A 13,639-nucleotide genomic window follows, 5' to 3' on the forward strand; every position below is an offset into this window, starting at 1 on the left:
TTGTTCTCTCAAATTCGTTTTTCACTTTCTCTGTATAATTATCACATTCATGGCTTTTTTACAAGTTTCAGATAGCCTTTTTTATTCATCTTCGTGTCGCTCTTCAAATAGAATAATGCTACTATATCTGTCCCAAAACTCCTAAGAATCAGTTTTTCTCCCCAAAAAAACCGAGTATAGACTTGGTTGAGCAACTGAGGATGAGAGATAATAAAAACACAAACTCAATCCCAGTAGAAAAGATTGTCCCTAGCACAGCAATACAAGAGAGCAATGCTGACGACTATACTAATTCAATGGTGACAGCCCAACTTTATGCTATCTTAGAGTCTGTTGCTGATAGAGTTGAGATGCACAACAACATCGGCCAGCAACATGACAATTGGAACACCCTTCTGTTGAACTCTATCAACACGATTTCTCTCACTACTACCACCATGGCTGGTGTTGCTGCAACTGGCGGCGGAGGTGTTTCATCACTTTTAGCTTTGAAGGTATCATCAACTCTCTTGTTCTCTGCAGCCACTAGGATGATGGTAATGGTGAACAAGATCCAACCCCCACAACTTGCAGAAGAGCAACGTAACGCAACAATATTGTTCAAGCAGCTCCAAAGAGAAATACAAATCGTCGTTGCTCTAAGGGTTCCCAGTGAAGCCGACGTGAAAGAAGCAATGGAGAAAGTTTTGGCACTTGACCAAGCATACCCACTTCCCTTGCTAGGTAAATGATAGAGAAGTTCCCTAAAACATTTGAGCCTATTGTTTGGTGGCCATCAAATCACTCCAAGCAAACAACAAAAACGCATATAAAAGAGAGCAAAGTAGCATGAATACGGAGAAAAACGGATGGGGTGAAGATTTGGAAGTGGAAATGAGAGAGATTATTGGAGTGTTAAAGACAAAAGATACAGAAGATTACATGAGACTAGGCAACTTGGCGTTGAAGATAAACAAGATTCTAGCCATCTCAAGGCCATTACTCACCGGCATTGCAGCCGTTGGGTCGGCTTTTATGGGTTCTCCTCACTGGTCATGGGCTGCTATCGTTGCGATGGCTGTAGGCATATTAGCTACCACAGCTAACACATTGGAGCATGGTAGACAAGTCGGTATGGTGTTGGAGATGTATAGATACTGTGTTGGCTCCTTCACACTTTTGGAGGAATAAATTGAAGCAACTCTCAATGAAAGTGAAGTGGGGAAGAGAGAGAACAGGGAGATGTTTGAACAGAAAGTAGTTTTACAATTGGGAAGAAGCACTTCTCAATTGAGAGATCTGTTAACTTTCGTATGATAAAGCAGAGAATGATATTTGGGGGAAACTGAAATTACTTCTTTATTGAATGTATTGTACCTCTTATATACAAATACAATAATGTTAGTTAATAACTAACTTGAGTTAACTAACTAACTACGGTTAAGAACAATAACTAACTACTAACTATATTAACAATATTTAACTTCCAATACCCCTCCTCAAGTTGGAGGGTGGTAGAGATCAAGCACAACCAACTTGCCTAAAAGATGATGATGAAGTTGGTTCCCAAGAGCCTTAGTCAAAATGTCAGTAGGCTGCTCAGATGAAAAGATGTATGTAGTGCTAATGAGGACCTTTTGAAGCTGTTTCCATACAATATGACAGTCTATATCCATATGTTTGGTCCGCTTATGAAACATGGGATTTGAAGCAATGTAGTGAGCAGCTTGATTATCACAATGCAGAGGAACAGGAGACAAATTGGAGAAACCAACTTCTTGGAGAAGTTGGACTATCCACATCACTTCATAAACAATTGAGGTCGTGGCCCTATGCTTAGCTTCTGAAGAAGATTTTGAGATAGTAGCCTTCCTTTTGGATTTCTAGGAAATGAGTAAGGAACCAAGAAAAAGACAATAGCTTGTAACTAATTTTCTAGTCATCAAACAGGAGGCCCAATCAGAGTCACTATAGGCAGATAAACGCAAACAGTTGGTTGCGGGAAAAAAGAGACCCAAACCTGGAGTAGATTTCACATGTCTAACAACTATAAGGGATGTTGCCATGTGTGATTGTTTAGACTGATGCATGAACTGACTTATTAAGTTCATAGAGGAGCTCAAATCAAGTATAGTCATGCACAAATACAAGAGCTTGCTAATCAATATCTGATAGACTGATGGATCAGGAAGTAAAGGATCACTGCCAGTGGGAAATTGATCATCATAGGCTGTTGATGTAAGTTTCAAATGGGACTCCATAGGAACACTAGATGGCTTAGGAGTTGATGGTCCAGACTCAGAAACAAGTTCTAGGCATACTTTCTCTTACATAAGCTCAAAAACAAGCTCTAAGGCATACTTTCTCTGACATAAGCTAATGCCCTTATTTGATCTAGCTACCTCAAACCCCAAAAAGTACCTCAACATGCCCAAATCTTTCAACTTAAAATTGGAATGCAATAGCTCTTTAGTTTGAGGAATCAAATTCTGATCATTTCCAGTTATCACAATGTCATCCACATATATCACTAAAATGACAATATGAGAATTCAGTGTCTTAATAAACAAAGAGTAGTCTGACTTGGACTGCCGAAAACCATCATGCAACAAAGCTGAAGTCAGTTTATAATTCCAAGCCCTAGAGGCCTCTTTTGAACTATATAAGGATTTATGCAGCCTGCACACAAGATTATTTTGCCCCCCTTGCTGTGTAAAACCCTGAGGAAGTGTCATGTAAATTTCTTCTTGCAAATCCCCTTGCAAGAACGCATTATCAACATCAAGTTGAAATAGAGGCTAATGAAGCATAGAAGCCCAAGCTAAAATGGTCTAACAGTAACCATTTTCTGTCCAAGGTTCCATCAACTTTGTAGTTAAGCTTGTAAACCCATTTACAACCAATGGGAACTTTTCCAGGAGGTAAGGGTACTAAAGACCAAGTGTGGTTCAGTTCTAAGGCATGGATTTCTTTATTCATAGCATCCACCCAATTATGGTCTTGTGATGCTTGATGAAAATTGGAGGGTTCAAACAAGGACAGATTGGATAAAAAAGCCTTATTTGTGGGTGAAATAGTGTCATAAGAAACAAAATTAGAGATGGGATAGTGTATATGATTGGCTGAGGAGGAATAAGGAATAGTAGAACAGACAAAGTCTTGTGTCCAAATAGGAGGATGGACACTCTTGCTGGATCTCCGAAGAACAGGAGAAGGAATAGGATTATTAGTATTTAGGGAAGAAAGGTCAGTGGATAATGTGTTGGTACGGGAAGTAATTGGTTCTGTGATTTGGACAAGAGGGGAATCATGACCTGGAAAAATAAGAGAAGGAGACTGATTTGGTTTTATGTCAATAAAAGCAGAGTCAAGTGGAAAGGTAACCTGTGACGGGTGAGAAAAGGAAAAATGGAAAATGTGTTCATAGAACACATCATCTCTGGTAACTGTTATGGAATGAGTAGACAAATTATAAAGGATATACCCTTTTTGAGTCAAGGAATAACCCAAGAACACTGAGGGTATGGCTCTAGGAGACAGTTTGTCTTTAGAAGGTAAAATGGTAGTGTATGCCAAAGATCCAAAAACCCTTAAATGATCCAATGCAGGAGGTTTAGTAAAATTTTTTTCAAAAGGGGATAATCCTTTAAGAACCAAAGTAGGCAGTCTATTGATTATATAAACTGCTGCTTAGACACAATATCCCCAAAATTTAGTAAGAACATGAGACTGAATGTGCAAGGCTTAGTTACTTCTAAAATGTGCCTATGCTTCCTTTCAACTATGCCATTTTGTTAAGGAGTATAGGCACAAGAACTTTGATGAATTATGCTTTTACTACTTAACAAATCATGGCAAGAAGTATTAAAAAACTCTGACCCATTATCAGTTCAAATGCATTTAGGATGCATATGATATTGTGTGTGAACCATTTGGAGGAACGGTTTGAGTGTAGAAAAGGTGTTTGACTTGAATTGCATAAGAAACAACCAAGTCACCCTAGAATGATCATCTACTATGGTAAAAAAAAAATTTAGCATTACCATTGGCAGGAATCTTATATGGTCCCCAAACATCTAGGTGCAAAAGATCAAAATTATGTTGTGATTGTGATGCACTATTAGGAAAAGGAAGCCTGGTTTGTTTGGCTAAAAGACATAGAATAGTGTGTAGGAGGAAGATGTGATGTGTTTATTTTGGGCAAATTGGAATGCATAGTAGACAAAGTAGAATAGGAAACATGACCTAATCTTTGGTGCCATAATGTGATAGTTTTGGACATAGAAGATGACACACATGAATTAGAAAAAACAGGCATTTTATTAAATTGTAAACTGGAGTGTACAGCTTTTGAAGAAAGTAAAGGCTTACAGTCAGTTTTATTAGGCTTTTCAAAAACTGATACAGAGGGAGAAATATGCAAATTTGGATCAAAGTAATAGAGTCATTGACTATGCTTACCAATCCCCTTCAATTTTCCACTGCAAAGATCCTGAATTAGGCAAAAATCAGGATGAAACAGTTGTTAGATTTGGTAAGTTTTGAAACAGAAAGTAAATTGTGATGAAATTCAGGAACATGTAGGACATTAGACAAACAAAGATTTCTGTCTAGATCAACAGTTCCAATATGTTTCACATAAGTCTTGGCTCCATTTGGTAAACCTACAAGAAATTTATAGGATTGTTCTACAGTAACAGGTGATTTTAAAAGAGAATAGTTAAAGGTCTTGTAATCAGTTGCTCTAGTATCTATTATCCACTTACTATTATCAAGATAAGAAAATAGAGCAACAGGTATACCTGCAAGATTAGCAGCTGGTGGAGAGACATTTTCCTTTCCCAACAATTGAAGAAGTTGATTAAACTGCTCGCTTGTCAACATTGGACCTACCACAGCAGTAGAATTTCTACCTTCAACAGAATCAGGAGCTGAGTTTAGAGCGTGGGCTTGATTAACAGAAACTTTTGTTTTGGAGGAGGATTTTTTCTTTGTAAATTGATAATCTGCTGGGTAGCCAATGAGTTTATAATAAGACTCCTTCTTGTGTCTAAGTATGTGGCAAAAATCACACTCAATATATGGTTTTTTGCCTTTATATTTTTTGCCTTGATTATGAACCTTTCCATTATTGTGAGCATACAGGGTAGTAGTTACATTGAAATTCTGATTCATTCCAGCTAAGACTTTTTGACTTTCACCTTGGTGAACCACAGAGTAAGCTTGCTTAACATGGCAAGGGATTCAAAAGAATTTGACTACGGACCATGGAGTAAGAATCATTCAATCCAATTAAGAATTGTAATCGTTTATGTTGGTTCAAGTGTTCCAAATAGGCTTTTGATGAAATACCGTCAGGAGCAGGAAGGCTAACCAAGGAATCAAGTTCATCCCAAAGCGATTTAAGCTTATTGTAATAAATGGCTACTGAGCTTGTACCTTGTGTTAGATTAATGATTTCTCGATGAAGAGCAAACACTTTGGTTCTATTCACTTTGTTGTATTGCTCCTTTAAATCTTGCCAAACCTATGCCGCACTTGTAGAGTAAACTATGCTGTAAAAAATCTCTTTTGATACGAAATTGAAAATCCAGGCAAGAACCAATGAGTTACACCTTTCCCATTGTGGAACAAGGTGCGAATGAATTGACAATTTGGTGCACGTTCCATCGACAAACCCTAACTTATTTTTTGCACAAAGGGAAACTGCCATGGCATAACTCCAAATCCCATAGTTTTCAGTTCCAATAAGTTTTTCAGATACCAAAACAAAGCCAGGAGTGTCAGATGGATGAACATAGAGAGGTGAATAAGCGTCAATTGAAGGTGCTACTAATTCTTCAGTTGAGCTCGCCATAGGTACTGAGCTTAAGACAGTATGATTGGAGCTAAAATGAGCTGAAAATGAAGATGAATGAAAGAAATTCGAACTAAATCAGAATGAAATTGAAGACTAATCGAAGATCTCTGAGCTAAATCAAGCTTCGATTGATAACAAGAAAAATTTAGGGCAAAAGAGCTCTAATTGAAGGTTCTTGATTCTTTTGAGTTTGATCGGAAACAGAAACAAACTTGATTAATCTAATTCTTTGATCAAAAAACAGAATCTTGATGCTCTGATATCATGTTAACTTTCATATGATGAAGCAGAGAATGATATTTGGGGAAAACTGAAATTACTTCTTTATTGAATGTATTGTACCTCTTATATACAAATACAATAATGTTAGTTAATAACTAACTTGAGTTAACTAACTAACTACGGTTAACAACAATAACTAACTACCAACTATATCAACAATATTTAACTTCCAATAAGATCTTTCTGAAAAATCAATTTACTCTCCCATAGATGGAGCCAAACTAGAGGAGTTTGCAAGTAAACTTTTCTGATTTTACTTGATGTTGATTTATTCCTTGACTATACGTATTCTTTAATTGGTTCTTGAATATTCTTGAGTGGATTTGAAAAAGAAATTAAAAAAAATAAAGAATTTGAGAGAAAAACAGTTAAGCTAACTGAATGAGTATATTGAACTTTTGTTAACTAATTTAGGTACAGAAAACCCTTGTGTTTTTATATCAAGAAGATGATTACAAAAACGCACCATATTGAGCAAATATACAACACATACAAAACACCCCGTATTGGCCTAAGACCCCTTTCTTCTTACATTGAAACCCAACCTACTTCTAATCTTTACACTTTAATCCAAACTACTCTACTCCTCAACTTTTGCCTAATATTTCCGCTTAAACAGAACATCTCTGGATCTTGGTCTTAACTCTTTCTAATATTTCCCTATAAACAAAACTATCCTTAATGCCTTAACTTTTGTTGATTACAAGATCTCCTCTTGTTGAGTATCCACATCTCCTTCTCATTTATTTTTCGTCAGGTACAGCAACTAACACACAACAATGCCATTCCTGCAGGCTTCCAATGAAATGAACACCATAGTAATACTTACCATAGTAACACAAAACAACTGCATTTGAGTACATCACCAATTTTTATCAGCTACTTTTATACTCACAATACAGCAGAGAAGCATACCATAACACTCCATAGCAGCTCCATTGTTAAGTTCCATTCCTGCTTCTTATATTCACAACTCTTACAACACAGCAGAGGAATAAGACACACCATCTCCATTTCTGACAATCTTCGTTTTCTACAGATCATATCTGGACATCACTTCACAGCAGCTCATCTTACAAGTATTAACAACATATAATGCAGCAATTCATTTTCTTGTCTCCAAAACATTAACACTATCATATCTGGACACCACTTCACAACAGCTCATCTTAGAAGAATCAACAACATATAATACAACAATTCATTTTCATGACTGCAAACATTAACACTATCATATCTAGAAACCACTTCACAGCAGCTCATCTTACAAGTATCAGCAATATATAATGCAACAACTCATTCTCATGACTACAAGCATTAACACAGAACCTACATTCTCAAGTAACTGCTTAAAAAAAATCTAATCAGATAAAGAGTCTGTAATAGTAAGTTTCTCCTTCAAGTAATTAAACTGATTCCCAGGTAAAGCTTTGGTTAGGATATCTGCCACTTGGTACTCAAAAGCCACATATTGCACACTTAAGCTTTTATTTGCAACTAAGTCTCTCACATAATGCACATCAATTTCGATGTGCTTTGTTTGAGCATGAAATACAGGATTTGAAGACAATGCTCCAGCACTCATGTTGTCACACCAAAGTACAAGACAACCATTCAAAATAAGACCAATTTCTTCAAACAGATTTCTGATCCATACAAGTTCTGTAGAAGCTTAGCTTAAAGATCTGTATTTTACCTCAGTAGATGATAGAGAGACTACCTTTTGTTTCTTTGAACTCCATTGAACTAGATTTCCTCTAATAAACACAGCATAACCACTTGTAGATCTCCTATCATTGACATCACTAGCCCAATTTGCATCCGCATAAGCTTCTAATAGAAAATGTTCCTTTTTAGTGAATAATAGCCCATGATTCACTATTCCCTTTACATATCTAAGAACCCTTTTGCATGTTTTCCAATGATTGACAGCGGACTGCTGAAGGAACTGGCTTAATTTGTTCACAGCAAAAGCAAGATTAGGTCTGGACAATGTCAAGTACTGCAGCCCTCCAACAATGCTTCTATATAATGAAGGTTGATCAAACTGATCACTGTCTTCTTTCCCCAACCTAGTGTTAGTAGCCATAAGGGTAACACAAGGTTTAGATTCATTCACACGAGCTCTTATCAAGAGATCTTGAGCATACTTACTTTGTATGAGTAGTAACCTTTTGTCATTTCTCTTAACTTCAAACCCAAGAAAGTAGCTTATAAGATCTAGGATTTTTAAAGCAAATTTGGTATTCAAATCTACCACTATCTGATCAACTAATTGAGAGTTGTTTCCTGTTACTAAAATGTCATCTACATACACTAATAGATAGACTACACAAGACTCCTTTTTGTAGAAAAACAAGCTAACATTAGAGATTGAATTCTAGAAACCCCAACTTAATAGAGCATGCTTCAGCTTCTCAAACCAAGCTCTTGGACCTTGTTTGAGCCCATATAAGGCTTTGTGCAACTGACAAACCTACCTTGTTTGAGAAAAATCAGAGAAACCTTCTGGTTGCATCATAAAGACATGTTCAGTCAATTCTCCATTTGGAAATGCATTATTCACATCTAGTTGCTGCACTTCCCACTAATTATACACAATTAAGGACAAGATAACTCTGATAGTTGCTGCCTTGACTACTGAAGAAAAGGTCTCAAAGTAGTCAAGACCAGGGGTTTGCTGAAACCCCTTGGCTACTAATCGAGCTTTATACTTAGAAAGAGAGCCATCTGAGTTTAGTTTGGTTTTAAAAACCCATTTACTACCAACTATATTCATGCCATCTACATAGGGAACTAATTTCCAAGTTTGATTGCTCAATAGGGCTTGATATTTAGCCTCCATGGCTGTTTTCCATTCTAGAGTTTGCAAAGCTTCAGTAACCGAGGATGGCTCGCGTAGAATTGTATGTGTAGAGAGAAGGGCCTAAGGTATATTAGTTGAAACACAGGCCTTAGATCGAGTAACCATTGGATGGACATTTGTAGTTTTGCTATTAGCTAAGATAGAGCACCTAGGAGGAGCCATGGGGAGAACAACCTCAAGATGAATTCCAGGATTTGTTTGTGTTGAAGTGGACACTGCAGATATATTTTTAGAAAGAGACAAGATAAGGCTATGACTGCCAGAAGTAGTATTAGTAGTATCAATTTGTGGTGAAGACACCCTGCAATCCTGAATGGATTCTGTAAAAGAACTCTCTTGACTGATGGTTGTATGAGGAACAGGTTTAGAAACTAACTCTGAAGACTTGGATGATGGTGAAAGTGATGGCAAGATCCAAGACTTAGTGACCTTACAAAATTCAGGTGAAAATGGAGAAGATAGGTCAAGTTGGAAACCATATTTGAATGGGAAGTCAGTCTCATTAAAATGAACTTGCTTAACAACATAACTTCTACCATTAGAGTTCATGCATCTGTAGCCTTTATGGACAAGACTATAACCCAAGAAAACATATTTTTATGTGTGAAATGACAATTTATGCTTTTGATAAGGCTTGAGAAATGGATAGCAGTAACAAGCAAACACTTTAAGGTCAGTGTAAGCTGGTGTTTGTTGGAATAGAGTTTCAAAAGGAGATACAAAGTTAATAGCTATTGAGGGAAGCCTGTTGAGTAGATACACAGTTGTACTAAAGGCTGACCACCGGAATTTCAAGGGCATCGTTGCATGGGCTAAAAGAGATAACGTAAACTCAGTAATTGTTTTGTGTTTGCATTCTACTCTACCATTTTGCTGGTGAAGGTATGGACAAGGGTGCCTAAACAGGATGTCATGTTTCTCCAAATAACTAGTAAAGGGTGGAATTTCACCTCCCCAATCTGTTTGTAAGCATTATTTCAGTTTTGCATCCAATTGTTTCTCCACAAAACAATGGAACAGAGTAAAAACACTAAGAACTTCAGACTTTAGTTTTAGTGGATAGATCCTTGTGTACCTACTAAAATCATCCACAAATATAGCATAATATATATACCCTTCAATGGACAAAACAGGAGCAGGAGCCCACAAGTCAGAGTAAACTATCTCTAAGGGTTTTTTAGCCCTGGAAGTAGAGGTAGAAAATGTGCATTGCTGTAGTTTCCCAAATTGACAGGCTTCACAGAAGAAATCTTTATTTCCAGTACTTGATTTCTTACATTCAACTTTGCAAGTACATTATTTAGAATCTTACTAGTAGGGTGGCCCAATCTAGCATGCCATGGAAAAACATTACTAGATGGCTCATTAAGTAAGAATTTATTAATTGAATTACAAGCAGGATCAAAATCTAAATCATTATCTGAAAAGTACTCTTTATTAGTTTTGAATGAACTGACTTCATGAGTATTAAAGGCTGAAGCAGAACTAGGATCATAGGGTGTAGACCTTAGCTGAGAACCAGCAGAAGGAAAAGCAATGGTTGGCAAGGTAAGTTGATAAAGACCGTCCTTTACTATCCCTTGAAGGAGAATAGCCTTGCTTTGTCTATCCTTTACCAAATAGTGGTCAGTATAAAACTCAACTATCACATGGTTATTTTTAGTGATTTGAGATATGCTCAGTACGTTTTTGGTAATATGTGGAACACACAAAATGTTATGGAGTTGCAAAATTCTATTAGAATCAGCAGAAGGTAACAATATCATACTCGTATGGGTAATGGGAATGGATTGACCATTACCAACTTGTACTTGGGACCCTCCGTGATAACTAGACTTCATCAGCATGCTATTTGCATCGACAGTCATATGGTTCGAGGTGCCAGAGTCCATGTACCAGGACTGATCTGTGAGTGTTTGTGGTGTAGCTGTAGCAGTAGCAGTAGCAGTAGCTGGAGCAGTGGCATTGGAGAATACAGGTGCAGAAGAAGCAGACATCAAGATTGAATTATTAGTTGAAGTTATGTTGGCATTATGGCCTAGTGAGTAGTGCTCAGGTGGATATAGTTGAAATTGTGGAGTATTGTAATTTGGTTAAGGATTTCTAGACACCCCAACAGCCGAGAGATCATGAAATCCCTCATAAGAATTTGAAGGATGCTTGGGTGGTAGAGAATTTTCTGCAAAGAGAGCTTGAGCTTGGGCATTAGAGTCATGTGAAATCCTTGAATATGGTTGATTATTACTAACTGGAGGTGGGAGAGTTGTTGTCTGAGCTGAAGAATGACTATAGTTGCTATGGTTTGTGTTCATGAACCCCTGATATTCATTGTGAAAACGGTGATAGCACTGTAAAGCTAAGTGACCATTCTTCCCACATACTTGACAGACTAATCGAGGCCTAAAGTATCCTCTGCCTCTCATCCCATTATTGTTAAATTGAATGGCACCAGAAGCAGAATACTGAGTAGTGATAGGATGAGGAAAAATGGCAATATACATGGCTACATTAGGGGGTTGTTGAGGATAAACTCCATGATGTTGGTAATTTATCATGCCTTGTGAAATCATAGGTGAAGGATTAGGATTCTGCCACGTAGTTGGTTGAATAATAGATGGAGAACCAGGATTCTGAAATGCAATTCCTTCAGACCCAGTATTTTGGAATTGTGGTGTAGTAGGGATTTGGAATTGCTGTACACTTGTAGCATTAGTCGAAGCTTTTTTTGCAGCTATTAGTGTAGACGTCATCCCATGAAAATTTGATAATGCACTATTCTGCTTCTCAATTCTCATCTCATTTTTGTGGAGTAGTATCTGAGCTTCTTAGAGAGTGGCAGTGCTACTATTGGCCACCAAATTAGCTGCCATGACATCAAACTCTAGACCTAAGCCACCCAGAATGTACAACAATAGCTCCTCATCTCCAATTTGAACTCCACTGGCCACTAGTTCATCCCCTAGCTCTTTCATCCTCAAAATATACTGATTAACACTCGTAGATTCCTTCTTAGTGTTTTGCAATAGATTTCTCAAATGAAGTGTTCTTGCCTTTGAGAAAGACTGAAAATGCAACTCCAACGTATTCCAAATTTCATACGCACTAGTGCATTTAGCAACCTGTCTAAACATAGACTCGGAAATGGAAGAATTTAACCAGTTTACTAGAAATTGGTTTGTCTTTTTCCAATCAAAATACTTAGGGTTAGGTTTCTTGATTATTCGTTCAGAATCTTGTATTTGCTCAGTTAAAAACATGGAAGGACATACATGCACACCTGTGATGAAACCATCGAGCCATAGGAGGTTAACGCATGTAAAGCTTGAGACCTCCAGTGATTGTAATTTCTCTCTCCTAGCTTGACTAAAAGAGTTGGAAGAGAGGAATAAGCAACTGAATTCATTGCGTTTGCATTGTCAGATTACTCGTTCACTACCTTGGAGCTAGAATTCAAGGATCCAAAACTCAAATTAGCCATGGATGTCTGTCTATAGCTTTGATACCATGAAGATTCTTGAGTGGATTTGAAAAAGAAATTAACAAAAATAAAGAATTTGAGAGAAAAACAGTTGAGCTAACTGAATGAGTATATTGAACTTTTGTTAACTGATTTAGGTATAGAGAACCTTTGCGTTTTTATATCAAGAAGATGATTATAAAAACACACCGTATTGAGCAAATATACAACACATACAAAACACACCGTATTGGCCTAAGACCCCTTTCTTCTGACATTGAAACCCAACCTACTTCTAATCTTTACACTTTAACCCAAACTACTATACTCCTCGGCTTTTGCCTAATAGTTTTGTACATGGACAACCAAATTCTTTGTATAATTATGGAAAGAGAATTGATTTAGATGTTAATATATATTCTCTAGTTTACTGAATTTTTCGTTCTTCTTATAATTTAAGGAATAGTTTTACATTTTCTAGTATTTTAACAAAACAAAAAAATTTAAAAACATTTTTGGATTGTGTTAATTTAATTTAACCAGAACCAATTGTTTTGCATATTTAATAATTCTTGATAAAGAATTCAAGAGGCAAATATACTATAATGTTAAATTCCTTGATAAAGATTAAAATTAAGGTCATTCGTGATATTGAGTTATTAGCACTGTTTTGAGAGTATATTTGATATATTTATGGAGTCTAAAAATGAAAAAAACCTAGATTGATACATATAGTAGTCATGATTCTCTTTGGTTTGCATAGCATTTAAAGAACCTAAAGGAGCAAGAGTCATATATTCCGCAGAACGTCATTCTTGCCAAGGTTGTATGTCTTTTTTCAACCTACTCAAGTCTAAACGTGTGATTGGATCCATAGATGATTGGTAAAAAAAAAAATTCCTTCTCTTGTGAGAATAATAAAAAATGGAAAGTGTTCAAGTGGAACATGAAATGTTGGGCCAATCGTTGAATATAAAAGGACATCGAATCCATATGAAGTTGTACCCTAAAAATACTCCAGTAGTATGAAAAGTTCTTAATGTTAGTTTTACCTTGAAAATTCTCCGACAGTATGAAAAGTGCTATATTTATATACATTCTTTGATTTGTGATAATAAATTCTTTTTTTGTAATATAATCTTGTATAGAAAAACCCTATGGATAATATCAAACTTTCAATGTATAAAAAATAGAT

At 36.5% G+C, this 13,639-nt stretch overlaps 1 pseudogene; it reads left to right on the forward strand.

Annotated features, from left to right (window-relative positions):
* Window positions 1-200: 200 nt before the first annotated feature.
* LOC116117837 lies at window positions 201-1,296 on the forward strand (annotated as a pseudogene).
* Window positions 1,297-13,639: the final 12,343 nt, after the last annotated feature.

This window comes from Pistacia vera, unplaced genomic scaffold, assembly GCF_008641045.1.
Source record: "Pistacia vera cultivar Batoury unplaced genomic scaffold, PisVer_v2 Contig124, whole genome shotgun sequence".
NCBI classification, from domain to species: domain Eukaryota; kingdom Viridiplantae; phylum Streptophyta; class Magnoliopsida; order Sapindales; family Anacardiaceae; genus Pistacia; species Pistacia vera.